A 19,947-nucleotide genomic window follows, 5' to 3' on the forward strand; every position below is an offset into this window, starting at 1 on the left:
GTTCCATGGTTGAAGCAAAGAAAGAAAGAAAGGCTTTGATCTAAACGCTTTGATGCTTTGAGAAGTTGCTTCAGCGTAAGCATGCTGAACTCAAAGCAAGTGCTACCCGGAAAACAAAAGGATACTGACGGCGAGAACTTTGTTCTTGAGCGTTTCGAGGGCAATCGGCTTCCCCGCAGGTTCCAGCACCTGCCACAGGCCATGAACACCCATTGCCACGCGCTGATCCCAAACAGGAGCCGGCACCACGACAGAAACGCAGGCAACTTAAGATGAAGCTCGAGGATGAAACACAGGGAACAGAAGCTCCATTTTCTTTGGCGACGCTCAGCTCAAATTTATGTATGTAACGTGCCGACATAGCCACAAGCTCTCAAGCTGCTGATGTGTGACGCAATGCTCCAATGCGAATCGTGTCATCGCAATACCAGCCACAGCGGACGCCATAATCAAAGCCCCTCCATACACATTCCTGCGGTGGTGGCACGTGGATGGAGGTGCTTTAGTCATAATCATTGTATAAAAAGCGTAATAACGCATAACAGTGCAGAAATAAGCATACGTTAGCAATAAGCTGGTAGCACATGGAGGGAGGAGACCCACCATTACAGCCTGAAGGAGGGTAATGTTATATGTCACATGCATGTGATGCTGGAACCCTTTCCCTGACAAATCCCGTTGTTTTGCCGATGATGAAGCCTCAATTAATGGCACAAACCCGCTGTTGGGGATAGGTCACGAATCAGGTGGTAACATGATTGAAAAAATAAAATAAATTAATAAATAACACAAAAGGAAAATAAATATATAATGCAAGATGAAAAATAAACTGTGTGTACATAAGATAAAGTAATGATCAATGCTATAGTAAGCCTTGCATTGATAGGAATACTAAAAAAAATTTTTTAAATTGTTACTGAGATACATAATATAAAGAATATACTTAAACATGAGTGAGTTAAATTTTGAATGATACTAGTAAGATTTAAACTGTGAATTTGTGCTTTTACTTTCTGAATTTTCTAAATTGAAGTATAAGTAAATCAGTTGTAGAAACACCATGAACTATGAACAAGGCATTCTTATTGCACCACATAGAAAATTCTAAATGGCTAGGCAAACATTCCTGTGGCTGTATCCCAATGCTGTTGCTCCAACGGAGAGTGTAACAGTACTGTTAATGCTCTTGCTGCAAGGAACGTCGTCGTCCTCACAAACGCCTCACTCATCGAATTGAGCCATCATGCGCTGTAGGTTGAAAGCAAATTGATAAGTTTTTATTGGGAGGCAGAAATTTTCGCAGGTGTGCATATGACCATCGATATGGTACTCTGCACAGGAAGAGAAAAATGTTTCCAGAGCAGTGTGAAAAAAATAACAAAGAGCGAGTAAACTTGACAACGATATTAACTTCTACAGTAGAAACGTACAACATCAAGAAGAACTAACGATGTATCATAGAATAGAGAACCAACTGTATCGGCTGCGTGGCTGTATCACTTTCAAGGATAATTTCCCAGTTAAGTGACGTAGTACACTAGTATGTCCAGCGCGATGCCTCATTGTAACGAGGTGTTCTGTCATTTGCTGACGCTCCGACTTATCCGCAGAATGCGCGCCGACGTTATTTGCAATCATGGAGACATGTTTGCAATGGTGCTTTCACGCTTCTCACTGACCACGAATAGAGTTACTATATATATGGAACTCTAACCATGAAGGGTCGTTGAGCTCGACTGACAAAGCCTGCATAGCCCTTTGCGATGTAACGTACTAGTACGCACAAGAGTAATGCACATGAATTCGATGTGTGCATAAACAAAGGCTGATGCCTGCAATATCACAAAGTTGTAAGCAATTTGTAGCGAAATCTCACAAGCATGCAAGCATGGCTGCAAATATCCCCTTCAGGTGCCAATTAATTTGGCTCATTGTAAGTTTAGTCTCACCAGTTTTGCATATTCAGGATCACAAAACGTGTACTGCTGCAGAGGATTAAGAATTTTGAATTACTCGGGCAGTTTTGTCATTACAGAATTTGGACTCCATGCAAGAACTTCCTACAGTAATGCCAAATATGAAAAGCTATTTCATGTCTAGCATACTTGGAAAGCACCCACCCAGTCTCTTGAAATTCATGCTAAATGTAAAACATTGTGAAAATTAATGAAAGAAGTGAACTGCTACATGATGGGAGGTGTACTGATATACCAAGATAAAACACCCAGACGTCTAAACTCAGCCTGTTTTAATACACCTTACACATTAAAATTTTTGGCACAGGTTGAATCTTAAGTGCTTCAATATGTTTGCAGGTACATTTTGAATAACAGTATTTTCAGTTCTGTGAAATATAAGTGGCATGAAACTAAAAGGAAACCAATACTCAAAAAGAACACCAAAGTCTTGGGATCAAGAGAGAGATGAAACACATATTAACCAGAGGATGTCTCCACCAACATTGCCCTTGTTCAGAAGAAACAAATGCTCTACTTTGTAATACAAAACGAGGCAACATAGAAAGGGACACACAATTATTTTAGAAGATTTATATACACACATGGCAACAAATGGTCAAAAAGAAAACCATTGGCCGCCTGGAAACTACGAAAAGGTTGCACATACATAGCCAAGTTTTCTTTTTGGTGATTGACTAGGCGTTTATAAACACTTCACAAAATGTTTCAAGATAAAGGATCATTGGTGATGTTCCATACAATATGCAAGCATTTCTCCAAATTTTCCAGCCTATCTAGACGGGAGGCTATAGCAGATAGCCATTTGACATGTATACACTTATTAACCGAATATGTGCTAAAGATACTCACAAGGCAGATGGTGATTTATAAAAGGGAAGGATGATCCCCATGGCACAAACTGGCCGCAAAGTCCGCTACCATGACAGCCGGTGCGGCCACAGAGAGCACAGAAAGCCCGTGCTTAAGCCTGAAAATGCTCGGCGCTTAAATGTCAACTTTCTCTTTGCCTTGCTTTTATAATGAGCCTCACAATGAGCCATTAAATCTTGTTTTCATTACCTAATCAGGTACCAAAAGCTTCTTCCCTTTACGTATGGTCTACATCGACGCCTGATGGTCCACCTGGCTGTGTGCGACTGATACTAATGGACCAGCGTCTTGGTCAATCTATAACTGGCAGAGTTAAATACGAGCCAAAACTGAATCCGCACAGAATGCTGATAATACCCATCTTACGCTTGAACACAAGTCAAACAGTCACGTGGCGTTTTTATTCCTTTACTTTAACTCAGGTCCCTGAAGACTTCATCTTTTACTGCCGTCTTCAAGCAGTTCCGCATGGCTTCGTCCATTCCAAGGGGAAGATCAAGGTGTCATAACCACAGCCGTTGGCATTGTCAGTGGCGCGGGCAGCGTCTTCGCGACGTACAAAGGTGACAAATACGAATTCCTTGGACTGTGCAGTCATATTGAGCTTCACCACACGGATCCTGGCAATTTGGCCGTAGGGCCGCAACAACTCCTGTAGTTCAGGGTTAGGCACGTCTCCAGTCACTCGGATAGTGGCCACCGCGTCGCTAAAGCGCGAGTGCGCCATCCACTCTCCGCGACGGTTAGCACCCTCTCGCATGCTCGGCGGGATGTATTTGCCGGACTTCACTGACTTCACCTTCTCCTCAACCTCGGCGGCTGCAACAGGTTTGGCGGTTTGGCCACAGAACTCCTTGGTTTGGCCTCCTCCTTGAGGTGTTCGCGCGCTCGGGCAGGACAACCTGGAACAACCACTAACATGCCACAGCGTCGCTCGGCGCCACTGTCGCGCATTCTCAAAAATCCCTAAACGATCCTGTTCCCTAGGCACCTAGGATCAGGTCACGTGAGGGATTTTTGTAGTTTCCTTCCTCCGTGTTATTCATGTTGTAGACCACGACCTACTGTATAAAGTTATACGGTAGGTCGTGTTGTAGACGCACGCCGCATAGACTATCTCATTGGCATAGACAGGAACACTAACCTTGAGACGCTGCTAGCGCCCCTTAAGTACACAGAAAAACAGTTTCGGTTTCGTAAAAAAAAAAAAAAAAGGAGGCATGCGTTGGTGTGACATGAAACGCCCAGCAGATTTGTACTGAATCGGGTTCGCGGTTTAACACGTTAAAGTTAAAATCATGGGGGAACGAAGCGCCCGCGCTGTTGTCGTCTTCCTTGTGTGTGTTGTTTTTGGCGCAAAATCTTTTCAGTATGCAAGATCACCAACTGGCCCAGCAGTTAACTTTTCTGAAGGAAATAAACTTGGCCGTAGGATATCCCAGCAATGTCCTAATATCAGTGCACCGCTTCGGAGATAAATAGGACATCTGCTGGATGTGCAGTTAGGGATATCCTACCAAGGACGTCCCAAAAGGATATATTGCATGCGCCTTTCTCAGCCCTCACGTGAATGGACATTATTCCAAAGGCCTTGTCTTTCACTTATCCTCGTGCAAAATGATGTTTGCTCCTATGTTCAAATCAAATACGAAAACGTACCATGTATAGAGACATGTGCACATCCTACACTTGGTGTATTTTCTTTAGCAGTTTACTTTGAAAACTTTAATTCGTTCAATATATGTCGCTCAATTGCCTGGTGCAATGTACTTAAGAAGATGCACGTCCGCGCACGCGCGCGTACGAACACGCATACCCGCGATTATAGTTGATCTTGCTGTGTGGGTGTCCCACCCGAAGCACATGTAGGTCACACGTGGGTCACACACCGTTAGGTTAATGTATCTAGCTTGATCTATCCCCGTGGTTTCAAGCACACACATGTATATGCAACTTGTAAGGGACGTCCTTGGGAGGCGGAAAGAAAGACGATGCATTTTTTTGTTCCGTCTGTCGAGTCTTCGTGCGTAGACCCGTGGAACTGAGCAACCGCTGAAAATAGGCGAAAATGGGAGCGGCATTCTCTGTCTGAATGCCAATCTCTGAGGCTCAATTTATTAGTTTTTGCAACAACCGCCAGATGGATACGCCTGCCTGAAAGGATCGAAATGCGTCTGCTAGCTCGCATTTCTCACCATACCCCTTCCAGTGAATATAGACTCGGGTATTTGGTGAGTGGGTGAAGTATACAAGAAACAGTTGTTTTAAACCATACGCAGGCGGCAGTGCAGATAGCTATTTACTCGTCCGAACCTCTGCACCTACGAACCAAGGGTTTCCGAACCCGGAAGCGCATTTACATTCGCTCGCCTGTGCAGCCGGTCGACTGCAGCGCCGCCCCCGCGGCACCAACGGGAACTATATATCTAGGTAACTTTTCGCCCTAGGGGAGCGTAGGTCCCTAGGTGTCGTGTAAAAAACGCACCTAGCTCCTGAAACGCCCTAGTCCCCATGCGCTCGCTCGCGCGGGGCCCATAGAAATATACCATAGCGCAGATAGTATGTGGTAGTATCAGCATGTATCAGTGGTAGTATTGTTTGTGCCAACTCGCCGGAGTAGCAGAGTAGTCGGTTCATTGTGCGTGCACGCAAGCAGCACGACCACGAACGAAGCGATATAAGGTGGAACGGCGCGTTTTACGGCAATTGAAGTTGTGTGTGTGTGACGCGCTTGGTGTGTGCAAAGAGCAATTTAGTTGCGCGTGTGACGAATGTGTATGCGCAAATAGCACGACCACGAACGAAGATGGAACATCGCGTTTTGGCGTGCGCAAACAGCAATCGAGTTGCGTGTGTGACGCGTTCGTTCGCGCAAACAGCACGACCACGAACGAAGCGATGCAACGTGGAACAGCGCGTTTTGCGCAATCTTGTTGTGTGTGTGTGTGTGTGCGTGGCGCGTTTGTGGTGTGCAAAGACCACGACGACGATCGTCTTCTAACTGCGCCAGAGCAAACCGATTGTTGGATTCTACATAGGTATTGAACGGGCGTTAAACCTAGAGAAACACGGGATTGCGACGCGACTAGCCGCGATGTATAGCACTGTACATGTACGTACGTAAGTTTACAGCACAGACTTAATTCGGAGTGAAGGGACACGCCACGAGTGATTTGTATGTGGAGGTTAACTCATACGTGCATTAATTAGCGGCGGTATAGGAAAAAAAAAGGGGGGGGGGCGGGAGCGGAGGGAGGCGGGATTGCTGAGACAGGTGCTCGAAAGCGTTTCCACGCATGTTTTGTCGGTGTACTCGATGAACTAAATGCCGCTTTAAAGAAATTGTGACGAAATGTTGGCATGTGCGTAGTGGTACAGTTTAAAATGTGTCGGAGAGTAAATCCGAAAAGAACCGAAGCATACCATGTGTAAAAAATGTGTGAAAACTACAGCTGCAAGCTTATGTTATGCAGCATTGACCGATGTCGAGATATTGTTCTCATGAACGTAGCATCCATCGCCTTTGCACGCATGTGCTGGCTTCGGCGCACTATCATCAAGGCATTGATCAAGGTTAATAAAACTGTACCCGCAAAGAGTGCGTCGCCCTGGTTTCGGTTTCGGTTCTCAACAGTTTGTAAATTGTGCTTTTTGTTGGCGATTCTCTAGACAAGGGATGAAAACGAAAACTGGCAATTAAAATAAGCAACACGTAGAATATTTTAAACGAAAAACTGTTTCAACATTTCTTTATGTAACTCTAATTCTAAGGCTCTAAGCGCCACCTATTTCCGGTAGTCAAAATGTGCCATGGCGGCTTCCTGTCAATTGGATGTGAGCGTAGCATGGGAGCTTCAATGGTACATCTCAGCTTTTTTGGTTATCCCCAGCTGTTCCTTATATTTCCTCGTAATAACTCTTTCTTGTACCCAATAGAATACCGAATATGAATCGTATAGAAGCTCAGAGGCTGCACCTGTCATTCACATAGACAGGTAAGGTAGCTGTTCGCGACCACTTTCAACTCATCTGGGACGTACATAATTTTTTTGTTATTTATGCATGCTTAGGCATCATTTTTCACGCCGCCTGAAGTTCTCGCTAAAAGTACGCTTTAAATGCACTGCACGCCTTAAATTGACACCCATCTGTAACGTGTTTGAGCCGTTATTTATAGCCCATATTTTGAGGACTACGATTTTAACCTCATGCGCACTACCGCCCGTTTGTTCTGTTGCGCTCGCGATATCAATGTTTTTAGATCCAGAAGGCTGCTTCCGCATGAAAAAAGAAACTCGCCGTGTTAGATTGTACACATGGAAAGCGAACGCTGTGGCACATTCTTTAAATTGGCCGACTTTGCAAGCGGTGGCATCATTGCCGTCGTCGAAGTGTATATACAGGCACACTATAATAGAGACATACGTATTTACAGTGCCAAATGAACAATTTGGTGTTTCGTCCCTTGGCGCTCTCCTGCTCGGCCTGACAGGCAGGTGTCACGCAGTGCGTTGCACTGAAAGCGCATGAGCATACCGCGAAATCTACGCGAGCGTTTTTATAGACAAATGCTCGAAGATTTCTATCACCAGCTGCCATTTGAAAGTGCGTTTAGCTAGCAGGCCAGCAGTGTAGTGTCTGCGCTTTCAAGCATACACTTGATCATACGAAGATAATGAGACAAAGTGTAAACACATGAATGACAGATTCACTATTTCTTGACACTCGTAAATCCTCAAACCTGCCAGTTGTTCGTTAGTGCGTGAAAAAGTGGAATTTTGTGATGTTTAAAAGCAGATATTGGTTCATCCAAACGTGGCTTTGCCTAGGCCGTCGCATTGTATGAATGAATTATCAAATGCATGGGCATTGGAGCAATGAGGTGATGTAGCTGAAAAATGCACCTTTGTTCTCTTTTCACTTTGCCTCATGGTATTCTGTCTCAAGTTTAGCCATTGTCAAAGCAGCAATTTCGACTGGCACAGCAACACTCATCTGAATGGCATCTGTCAATGTCGTTAGTTGTCATTGCTCCTTTCAGCACATATGTTACATGGTCTTTGACATCTTCAGTACGACCTAAATGTGTTTCACAGCTGTGATTGCCGCAGTGCATATAGAAGCAACGAAGTGATCCCAAATACTTTTGCAGAATAACTGAAATGTGGGCAAGTTCATTCGGATTCATGATTATGGTAGATTTGAACCCGACACTGTGTAACACTACTACACAGACTGGCGTTTCGGGTAGTTGAGACAAGAGTCTTATTAAAACCTCGTTGAGATTTGACAAACTGTTAGCTAGGTGGGATAAAGTAATTGTGATTCAGAATGGTAGCCTCAACATTGAGCACAAGGCAAGAGGTGAGTTTTTTATTGTGATCATTTTCTACAAGCATGCACATTAGCGTTACAGTAGTACAAGCATCTTTGTAGCACATCCTTCCCTGTATAAACAGGGTCATGTTGCTTACTGCTTAGCTGGTGTTATGCATTGTCCACTTCTATGGTGTTGATGCCCAGGATCTCTACAAAACGGAACCTCTTCGGTACAGTCGTGTGGCTGCTTGTGTTCGTCTCCCCTAGCCAGAGGCATGAAGGGGGGTTCACGGTCACTGACCAAGTCTGATGTATAACCCGACGTTTTGGAACTACACACGGGTTCCTTGTTCACTGAGTAGGACAGGAAATCGTCGTCACTTATGTAGCCAGCATGTGACGTAATGAACATGTGTAAATGGCAGGCATAGTCCCTGGTGTCCGGTTCATCGTAGCTGGCGTCAATTGAACGATTAGCAATTCTAGCAGCCGCCAGGATGACATGTTCTTTTCTTTGGCAACAACAGTGGCATTGTCCCAGTCAATCTTGTGACTATGTTCCTGCGCATGCTCGGCAAATAATAGTCGTGTGACTATTATTTCTTAGATCACGTTTTTTTTTTTTTCGTTTCCATGCCTGACCAGCCGAACTTTCATCGAACCCTTGATTATGCAGCCAGAGGCAGTGGCACTCGTTGTGTCCTGTTTGAGATGAATGGTCTTTTTGTCCGTGTCTATCCACTATCACCTGGGCTTATCTCCTGGCTGCTGAAGTGTGCCTGCATTTTCCAGGTCAACTACTCGGACATTAATGTCTGGATACAAATTGGGTAGATCTTGTATGCCATGCCCAACATCAGAGTAAGTTTTCTGTTTCTGCTTGCACTTTTGCTCATGCACTTTCATTTTCCTCGGGTCCGGGAGTTGTGGAAAGAAGCTGTTTGCAGTAGCTGGAAGTGTAGTCCTAAGCCTTTGGCTCGTAAGCATTTGCACTAGCGAGGAGCTATTTTTCAGAAGGCTCAGTCTATAATCGTGTGTCTTGTAGGCATCACCTGACGTCTCAAGGGAGTTCTTGGATAAGTTTATGGTGGCTTCTGTGAGATCATTGCGCTGTTGGTAGCGTGGACTGCATGCCATTTGTTGGAATTCTTATGAATTCTGCAAACAGCAAGCTGTGCCCTTTTGGAAGCTACAGTTTGTTGCGGTTCACGACCACTACACTATTGCACGCCTTGTGAAAACAAAGAGGCATTGAGTCGCAACCACAGGTCCTGTCAAACTAGCCAGTACTAGCTCAGGATACCCTTACTAGTATTTTGTGACGATGAGCCACCACACCCCTCCAATAGAAAATATGTCCATAGTGAACTTCTGTAACAGCTTTTCTCGGAATCCCAATTGCAGGAGTGTCACCGTTCTCTTAGCCCTGTGGTGCTAGCATGTACGACATGACTTGAAGACATTTGCTGTTTGTATGTATTTATGATGCAGCACTTTGTCATCTTGATAGGCATTTTTTGATTTCAAAGTGGCCTTCAAGTGAGAAGTGCTGGGTGGGTAAGCTCCTGTAGCTTCTTGGGCGCGATGGTTTTATTGCCAAAATATCAACATGTCTTGGACTACATTGTCCTTGTAAAGCCAGAATTCTTTCAGAGTTTGCAACACCTTGTCCAGCTCTTTCGAGTGAAAATGCAAAGTTGGCAGCAGCATTAATCTAGCACTTGTTCTTTCTTCAATTGTTGTAAAGAAGGTGGGGAGAGGCAGCATGCATAGCCTTCAATCTTGGTAGGCCCTTGTGGTGCCTGTTATTCTCCTTCACATGAGAACTTCACAGTGTATCAGCTGCGGGAAAGTCTTTGCCTAAGATGTACATTATGCCTCATAATGCATCAATCATGTGCTCATTTTATAGATTGGGAAACAGATTGTTGCCCCATTTATAGAATTTATCTCGAGCTTGCAAGAAAGAAAGCACTTCTTTCTATATCTGGGCATAGCCAGGCATTCTGTCTCTGCAAAATATCTTGAGGCGTATCTAGTAACATGTTGCCCATCGTCTTGCTTTTGGCTGAGCACTGCAACTAGACCACAGCACAAAGCATCAGCTGTGATTAGCAGCTGGTCTCTCATTTTGAGGAGCACCAGCCAAGCACTGGATCTGAAGAAAGTATTTCTTTCCATTTTGAGAATTCTGGAACCTGTGTGGGTTCCAGACAAACCATGCTTTGAAAACAGCATGCTGGACAATGGGTGTAGTGTTTGCATGTTAGGAGCGAATAAACCTAGATAGGTGGTCATGCCCATTAGCAGCAGTATTTCTGGAGGATGGTCTTGGCATGTCTGTGACAGCTTTGAGCTTGTTTTCGTTCATGTGCCCCAAGTAGGATGTTATTGTGATGCCCAACTTACATTTCTCTTTGTGGATGGCAGCTCTTGCACAGTGGGTGCCCTCAAATGTACTGCAGAGTTCGTTGTGTTCATGTTTAGTTGAGCACCAACTGATAACCTCTACCATATGACAAGCAACACATATAAGTTCTGGATGAATATCATTCATATACCATTGTGTTTGATCTGGGGCACGCCAGATACCAAATCGCATGAGCAGTTAAAGCGAAACCAACGGAACGGTGCTGTAAAGGTGGTCAAGAACTTTCTGTAATTTTGAGGGATTTGCCAAAACCCTGAATTTGGGCATCAATTTTTCATACACCAAGCTGTGACTTGTAGTATCTGAAGGGTATGGTCTACTGCAGGAATTGGCTCATAGGGCTTGCTTGTTCAGTTTTTGTGTAATCCATAAAAGTGTGGAGTGCTCCTGATGGCTTCGTCACCATAAGCATGCACCAAGGAGTTGGCTCTGTCATAGCTGTCGTAAAACCAGTCTTAAACCTGGAGAAGTTTGGCTTTCGTCTTCTATAAAAGCAGCCATACAAAACAGTGAAATATTAGTGCACAGGACACAGGCTCCAGTTTCAACATTGTCATGCAAGCTGCGCAAAGTATTTGAGGATGCGGCTTTGAATCTCCACAACCATTAACATTCTCAATCTGTCTAAGCACTCAACTTCAGCTTCACAATCACCTCTGTGACCTATTTAGCAAATTTATTTGGAAATAGCAGCATTCTGCCTGATGCACGAGATGGAACTTTATGTTGTGCTAGTCGCCTTACACACTGACCACAGTAACTTGGAGATCACCACCTTCTCGAAATGTCACGAACCACATTGTTTTCAGGGTGAGACAAGCAATCGTGTCTAATTATCATCTGTGACAAAAAATAACTGATGCCTGTGGCAAGGTGCCATTCAAGTGGTTGAGTTCCTCCAGGAGGTAGGGGGTGATACGAGTGAGAACCCTCAAAAGCCAATTATGGCCTTAGCCAAGCAGCCCCAGGTGACATAGTAAAGCTTTTTGGGCACAATGTCATTAGGCACCACCCTATATAATTTATTTGCTTCCACAACATCTGCATGGCTCGCGAGTGTCCGGTGGTAAATTTCTGAAGCCACATCAACCTCGATGTAGTATCCCTAGTTCCAAATACTTCAATCTGCATGCCACTATGTATGGTGGGGGTTACTGGGAAGGAGAATAACGAACAGCTACACATAGATAAAAACTCCCTAAAGGCTGTTATTGTGGAAGGACTGCCCAACATCAACACACGCTATATGATACAAGAATGTTGCTGCTATCAAAGATGAATTCAGTCAGTAATTGAGGATGAAGATAGTTTTACTCAATAGCCTTATAAAAAATGGTAAAAGAAAGCTAATAAATTTGTAACATGTTTTGAATCTTGTCTGAAAAAAAAATCATTAGTATGTCTTCAAATATCTCGCGCAGCCGGTAATCCTGTTCTACTTCTTCATGACCTTCAGGTACGCTAGAGAAGTCTTTCTCATCATTGGGCTAAAAAATGTAGTTGAGCAAAAGGAGTAGACCTAGGTGGCTGACAGGATGGCTCTTCTTTAAGTGCTGTGCGTAGAAGAAAAAAAGATGCAAACATCTTCAACACTGTAATGGGCACTAACTGTTAGGGATGAAACATGAAAAACCCTAAGGAAAACATTTAGGTTTGGTGGATATGTAGAAAATACACAGAGACTAAAGACAGTGAAGGACAACGAAAAATGTTTGTGTAAGCTTCTTCACCAATGCGTTTGTTGCCTGTAGACAACACCAGGCAGAACTCGGAAAGCGACCTTCACCCCAAGTCGACGTCAATTCTGCGTGCAATTTGTGCATATTGACACAAAGGTGTGGGGCTCCTGCACTGCAGAACAGCGTGCGCAAAGGTCGGCGTCACGAAAGATAATAAAGTGCGTAAGCTGCACGCTCTTGTTCTGCCCCACCATTAAAGAGAAGCGTACATTTTGCAAGACTCTGTCTCCAATCTACGTTGCATTTTTCGGCGGAGGTGTGGGGTACGTGCTACCACTCGCAGATCGAACGCCGTCTACAAGCCCAGTACAAAGTCTGGTCAAGCTGACTCCCGTGCAGGTACGGAAAGCTGTCGACTTCAAGGACTGCCACCTGAGCACGAGCCTCTACGTAATCAAGTCAGAAGGATGAATACATTGGTTCCACCTTCTTCATCGACCGCCCCGACCGAGGTCGTCCTCAACCAGCCACGAATCCCCACGTCCTTCCATGGGGACGCCTTTGAGGATGTAGAGGACTGGCTCGATCACTTTGAGCGTGTCGCAGAATTCAACGTCTGGACTACAGAGCGCAAACTACGCAACACCTACTTTGCCCTCGAGGACTATGCACGGACCTGGTTTGAGAACCGTGAGGCAGGGCCCTATCGACATGGGACGAATTCCGACGGCAGCTAATCAGCACATACGCCAGCTTCGATCGCAAGGAGCGAGCTGAATCTGCAATGCAGGCGAGAGTACAGAGGCCGAACGAAAGCGTCGCAATGTTTCTCAAAGGTATGTACCGACTTTTGCGACACGCAGATCCGTCCATGCCAGCAGAAAAGAAGCTAAGGAATTTGATACGCAGTGTCGAGCAAGAGTTATTCGGTGCCCTAATACGCAACCCACCAAATATTGTTGCAGAGTTTCTCGCGGAAGCCGTATCGATGGAAAAGGCACTGCAGCAGCGAACAAGGCAGAACCGCGACGTGTCGACCCTATCGCGTGATTCTCTCGCTATATCCCTGGACAATATTAATCCCTTGTGGGAGCTCCTTAGGCTTATCGTTCGAGAGGAGCTTCAAAAGCTTCAGGTGGCTCCAGCATCGGTACAGCGACGTGCTCTGTCTGAGGTCGTCCGGGAGGAAATCAGGCAGGCAGTCCAAGTCCCAGAGCGAAGCGAGACACCACAGCACAAGGTACGGCAGCCACAACCTCGCATGTCGTATACAGAAGCTGCACGAAGTTCGTTGTCCCCGATTTTTCGCGATGTGAGCGACGTCCTGGACCTTCTTGGTGTGCGCGCCGTTGAACAAGACACTCGCCTCGTTGCACGCCATTCATGGCTGAAACACACCCACCCCACAAGAGCGACGTATGGCGCTCCGCAGACCGGAGGCCCTTGTGTTTTCATTGCGGTGAAGCCGATCACCTCTACAGGGCGTGTCCCTACCAATGAGCTGGGCTCCGTGAATTTTCACTGAATGCGCCGTGCCCGTGCAATGGTGAATGCGCCCTGGAGATTGATGCATACCTCGTTTGCTTTGCCCCACGATTCCGTGAACCCCGGTCACCGTCACCCGCCCGAAACAGGTCTTCCAGCCCCCTATTCAAGCTGAGAGCAACGAGATGTCGCTCACTCAGCCCAGCCTCCCGGGAAAACCGAGTCCAACGACCTGCGGAGGAAGAGGTCGCTGATGTTGCGAACGCTGAAGATCCTCCACTGCAAGGACCGCGATATGACGTAATTGAGACGCAAAGAAAGCAGTGTAGTTCTGTACCAGTTACCACAGATGACCACGAGGTCATGGCGTTAATCGAAACGGGTGCGGACACGTCTGTTATAAGCCAGAATCTCGCGCGTATACTGAACAAAGTTTCGACGCAATGGACCGAAACTCAGATTCGTACTGCAGGAGATCATCTCATAACTCCAATGGGCCGGTGCACGGCACGAGTCAACATTCGGGGCTTCACGTACATCGGCGACTTCGTCAATCTTCCTGAATGTTCAAAGGACCTTATACTCGGCATGGATTTCCTTCAGGCGAACGGTCCATCATCGACCTGCAAGAGTCTAGAGTCAGCTTCACTACTACGCAAGCCATAGCGAACAGTAATGACAACGACCGTGACATCGCGCTTCGCGTAACTGACGATCACATCACGTTGCGACCCAAGAGCAGCATGCTTACCCTTGTCCAATGCGACATGGAGGACGCCGCCGAAGGAATTGCTGAGGCAAACATGCCCCTGCTTCTTGAGCGCCACATTTGTATAGCCAGAGGGCTTCTTCAGGTGCAAAACAAATGTTCAGTCGTTTTGCTAACAAACTTTAGCAACGATTATCGGCATGTACCGCGAGGAACAACATGGCCGAACTGAGCTCATTTCTTCACGAAATCACTAACGTTACTGACATTGCCACATTGGAAACCGCATCGTCTCAGCAGTCTGGGTTCCCCAGCCTAAAAGAACGGATTCACGTTAACGCCGCTCTGCCAGACCATCAGAAAGACCGTCTACTGAGTCTCGCGAATAAATTTGTGGACTGTTTTTCAACGTCATCCAAAGTGCAGCGCAAGTGTATCACAAAACACCGCATTATTACGGACGAGTCTGCATGTCCTGTCCGTCAGCATCCTTACAGAGATGCTCCAAGACGACGTGATCCAGCCATCCACCAGCCCGTGGGCCTCCCCTGTAGTGTTAGAAAGAAAGACAACACACTATGCTTCTGTGAAGATTACAGAAAGTTGAACCGTGTCACCAAGCGTGATGTTTATTCATTGCCACGCATCGACGACGCATCGGATCGTCTACAACATGCCAAGTTTCTTTCTTTGTTGGATCTTAAATCAGGATATTGGCTAATCGAAGTTGATGAACAGGATCGTGAAAAAACAGCATTTGTGACACCTGATAGGCTGTATGAGTTCAAAATTCTCCCCTTCGGTCTCTGTTCCGCACCTGCCACCTTTCAGCGGACGATGGATACCGTGCTTGCTGAACTCAAATGGCAAACCTGCGTCGTATACTTAAACAATGTCGTTGTGTTCTCGAGCACGTTTGACGAACATCTCGCATGACTCGAGGGTGTCCTGCGATCCATACTGCCAGCCTCACCATCAAGCCTGAAAAACGCTACTTCGGGTTCCGAGAGCTCAAATTTTTTGGCCATGTCGTTGGTCCTCAAGGCGTCCGACCAGACCCCGACAAGTTAGCTGCCGTCGCTGAGTTTTCACCACTCACAGACAAGAAGGCTGTCCAACGCTTCCTTAGTTTGTGCGCATATTATGGGCGCTTCGTCAAGGGCTTCTCGAGAATTGCTGAGCCTCTAACAGGGCTTACATGCGATGATGCGCCTTTCATTTGGGCGGACGAGCAGCAGCAATCGTTCAATGAAATGCGCAAGCGTTTGCAAGAGGCCCCGATACTTGCTCATTTCAACGAAGACGCTGACACTGAAATCCATACTGATGCCAGCAATGAGAGTCTCAGTGCTTGTGCAGTGGCAAGCTGGTGCGGAACGACCCGTTGCTTATGCAAGCCGCAGTCTCACCAAGTCTGAGAAAAACTACTCAACCACTGAAAAAGAATGCTTAACGGTTGTGTGGGCAATTGGTAAATTCCGACCCTACTTGTACGGTAGACCCTTTAACGCTGTGAGCGATCAACCACGCCCTGTGCTGGCTTGCCAACCTCAAGGATCCTTCAGGCAAACTAGCCCATTGGAGCCCTCACTTACAAGAGTATGATATTACAGTTGTCTACCGATCTAGCAGGAAGCACAGTGACGCCGACTGTTTGTCACGTGCACCACTCCCTACGACTTCATTGGACCCTGACCATGACTTGCCATTTGTCGCCGTTATCGACGCCATAAAGATGGTTGAGCACCAGCACGCTGACGCTGAGCTGCTGCCGTGGATCAAACACCTCCAAGGAGTTGAAGGTGTTTTACCCTGCTTGCTCATGTGCGGCTTATCATCATACTACTTGCACAACAACGTCCTTTACAGGAAAAACTGCGGAAGCGGCCCCAATACGTACCTCCTTGTCGTGCCGTCGGCGCTACGCCACAACATTTTGCGAGCCTGCCATCATGAGCCATGCGCGGGACACCTGGGATTCGCCAAGACTTTAGGCAAGGATACGACAGAAATATTACTGGCCCCGGCCATATTCTTCTGTGCAACGGTACATGAAGACCTGCCATGATTGTCAGTGCCGCAAGAAAGCACCAGTTAAACCGACTGGCTTTCTCCATCCTGTGGACCTTCCTCAAGCACCGTTCCAACAAATAGGAATGGATCTACTTGGGCCATTCCCAGTGACCTCTTCGCTCAACAGATGGATAGTCGTCGCTACCGACTACTTAACCCGGTACGCCGAAACCGAAGCTATTTCGCAAGTAAATTTATATGAAGTGGCCAAGTTCTTTGTACGCTGCATCGTCCTACGACATGGTGCACCGTCTGTTCTCATCACTGACTGCGTTACAGCATTTACAGCGGAACTTATGCAGGATGTTCTCCAGCTGACGCATAGCTCTCACCGCAAGAACACTGCATATCACCCTCAAACCAATGGATTAATGGAACGTCTGAACAGAACACTGGCTGATATGCTCTCCACGTATGTCGACGTAGAGCACAAGACGTGGGACGCGATCTTACCCTATGTGACTTTCGGGTATAACGCTGCTGTACAGGAGACTACATAGCTTACGCTGTTCGAACTTGTGTAGGCGCCACGTCAGGTCAACACTTGACGCCATGCTACCTATGGCTGATAATAGCCCGACCAGCGAACACGTAGAAGAGTTCGTACAAAGAGTCGAAGAGGCACGCCAGCTTGCTCGGCATCGTATCCGGAGCCAACAGCATACCGCCACCCTTCGATACAACCAGGGTCGTTGCGACATCCATTACAATACCGGCGGCTGCGTGTGGGTCTGGACGCCCGTCCGCCACCATGGACTCTCAGAAAAGTTGATCCGCTAGTATTTTGGTCCCTACAAGGTTACACGCCGCCTCAGTGACGTGACCTACGAAGTGGTCCCCTGCAGTTCTGAGCCCAGTTCACTACGTCGTCGTCCTCCCGCTGAAGTTGTTCGTGTAGTGCGCATGAAACCCTACTATACGCATACCTGAATGCTGAGATGCACCTGAGGAGCTCCATTTCTTATGTAGCTGAAAGAGCTTTTTGAACCGAGACGGTCGCTCTTCTCATGGGAGGCAATTGACACAAAGATGTGGGGCTCCCGCACCGCAGGACGGCGCACGCAAAGGTCGGTGCCACTAAAGACGATGAAGTGCGTAAGCTGCACGCTCTTGTTCTGGCCCGCCATTAAAGAGAAGCGTATATCTTGCAAGACTCTTGTCTCCAATCTACGTTACAATGTAATCGTTGTCGGGTGTAAAATTAAGCTTTATATTGCATATTTTACACATTACTCATCTGATGCCTTAGCAGCGAAGGTTTTTCCTCTGCCTGTCTTGTAAAAAAATTTTGGGAAGTGCCCACGTGCATCTACTTTTATTTATTTATTTTTTTTTTTTTTTTTGCATGGCACATGTGCTGTTGGCCTGGAACTGATTCACAATGGTATTAACAGCCATAGCGTTCAGGGCCCCGTGTCGCTGAAAATCCAGCAGTGGTGTTGGCGACCTTTTCCATATGAGAAAATTTATCCCGAACCATGCATCCTGATTCGTGCAGGCCCTCCACGTGGCATATAGGCGTTACTGAACTAATTAAAATTCTCAAAGTATAATGTGTCAAAATTTCATAAAGTATGGCTTGCACACAACTTTGAGACATGATAGCGTTGGATTGTAATTTGAATATGCGAGAAAACATCATTCTGTTGCGCGGAAACTCAAACACAAACCCCTTTTCCAGCTGCCATTTCAGGTATGTCTTAGGAGTGGCATGCTCCAGAAAGCTCGCCTTCGCGCATAGCGTTTGCCTCCAGCATTTCAAGGGAAACATTACAGAAGCATAAGCTGCAGTTGCCCGGAAGCGTGAGAAGCAGCCAGGGATCTTTTAATGCTATCGTGTTCCACTCTTAAAGGCGTAGCTTAAGTGTCCTCCAACCTTTTTTTTTTTTTTCGCTGTTTGGGGACTGCCTTCTTGAAGGTGTTGCTTCGTTTCCTTTCTGCTGTAGGGTGAATTCAATATCTGCTTTGAACAACAGCAAAGCCACGTTTTGATTGCACTTGATGCTGGCCGCACTAGCGCGGCATCTCTCCTATCCAACAGTTCACTATGATGTTATCACTGAAATAGAATACACAGGACACCTTTGTGTACCACTTCATCTACCTCGAAGTAATATGCCATAGCTCTATGATCATATCCTTAACATCCACTACTTTCTTGGATTCATTTCAGATAGCTGGAATGTACAGACTAAAAAAGCTCGGAAGCGCTTGCACTCTTTGGAGAATTTTGTATGAGCATTTTCAGGCTGTTCTGGTGACAATAAAAAATACTGGCTCTCCTGTAATCGAGAATAGATGTAAGCATGAAATGGCTGCCGACAAAGCAGATTGATTGTAGATGTTACTAGCCACAATCTTAAAATGGGTGTAGCGCACATTCGCAATGGCACACCCCACCCCCCCGCATCACGCAACTGTACACTGGTCCATATGGAAGCAAGTTCCCTGTCTAAGACAGAACCCCATTGCAAGTCTCGTCTCGGTCCACCATATGCGCCGTGGACCTCGCGGACTGCTGGCATTGAAAAGAGCACAAGCAACTGTGTCTCAGTGCCAAAAAATGACAAGTGTACAGTGCCTTGTATCTGCCTCTGAACGTTGCTATTAGAAGTGACAAATAAAACTTCAGCATACTAGAAGTTACAGCTTGAGTGATATTGTGAGCAAATATTTAGAACTCAAAAGCAATATTTTTTTAACATGTTTGGGAAGTAACTAGCATATGTATTGCAGTCTTGACTGTTTGCCCGGATGAGCTGGTTTGAGTGCCAGGATAATGGCTCTGGCTTTTGGTTCATTGAAGGTGGCCGACAACAGGAGCTAAAAGCATTTCATGCTTAAAATGTCTGCAGCAGCGGCACTGTTCGGTTAGTCAAAGACCTCATTTCATGGCCCTCATTCTGACACCTTCGAACACTGTTTCTGCCTTTGTAACGCTTCCTAGAATTTGTCCTTCAAATTCTTATGTGAAAGAACCATGCATCAATTTTGGCATATTTCTCAAACTGTACGAGCAGAATTGCTGCTGATTTCATAAATACAACCTGTAAATCAATACAGCAGAATTGTTAGTTGAAATATGTAATCCAAATCAAGGAGCCATTCTCAAGACGATGTTCCCACTGGCACTAATGCGTGTCATTCCTGGCGTTGGTGAAATCTTTATTCTACATTATAAAGCATGAAACGTTCGCACATGCTCTTATTTCCTTGTTTTTTGGGCTTTGCTGTTTCAAGGAGCTTTGCCCTTTGAGTGGCAGCAGCCTGATTGAAATAACTTCTGACTCACGTATTTAACATTTTTGCACGGATTGGTCAAGGAGTAGCCAGATTTTGAGAAGTACATCTTTAGCAGAGTCTATAGGTGCTGGCTTTTGGTGTGGAGAGACAAGCAGCTTC

At 46.1% G+C, this 19,947-nt stretch overlaps 1 long non-coding RNA gene across 3 annotated transcripts; it reads left to right on the top strand.

Moving 5' to 3' along the window:
• Positions 1 to 5,206: 5,206 nt before the first annotated feature.
• LOC142564571 (uncharacterized) lies at positions 5,207 to 19,011 on the top strand. 3 transcript variants are annotated; one of them, XR_012824608.1, is made up of 4 exons: positions 5,207 to 6,844; positions 7,802 to 7,866; positions 8,814 to 9,029; positions 18,719 to 19,011. It is a non-coding gene; the product is annotated as an uncharacterized LOC142564571 (long non-coding RNA). The 3 variants fall into 3 exon arrangements; XR_012824607.1 differs by having other exon boundaries at positions 5,209 to 6,844; positions 7,797 to 7,866; XR_012824606.1 differs by having other exon boundaries at positions 5,211 to 6,844; positions 7,797 to 7,866; positions 8,961 to 9,029.
• The last annotated feature ends 936 nt before the right edge of the window (positions 19,012 to 19,947 follow it).

This window comes from Dermacentor variabilis, chromosome 11, assembly GCF_050947875.1.
Source record: "Dermacentor variabilis isolate Ectoservices chromosome 11, ASM5094787v1, whole genome shotgun sequence".
In the NCBI taxonomy this organism is placed as follows: domain Eukaryota; kingdom Metazoa; phylum Arthropoda; class Arachnida; order Ixodida; family Ixodidae; genus Dermacentor; species Dermacentor variabilis.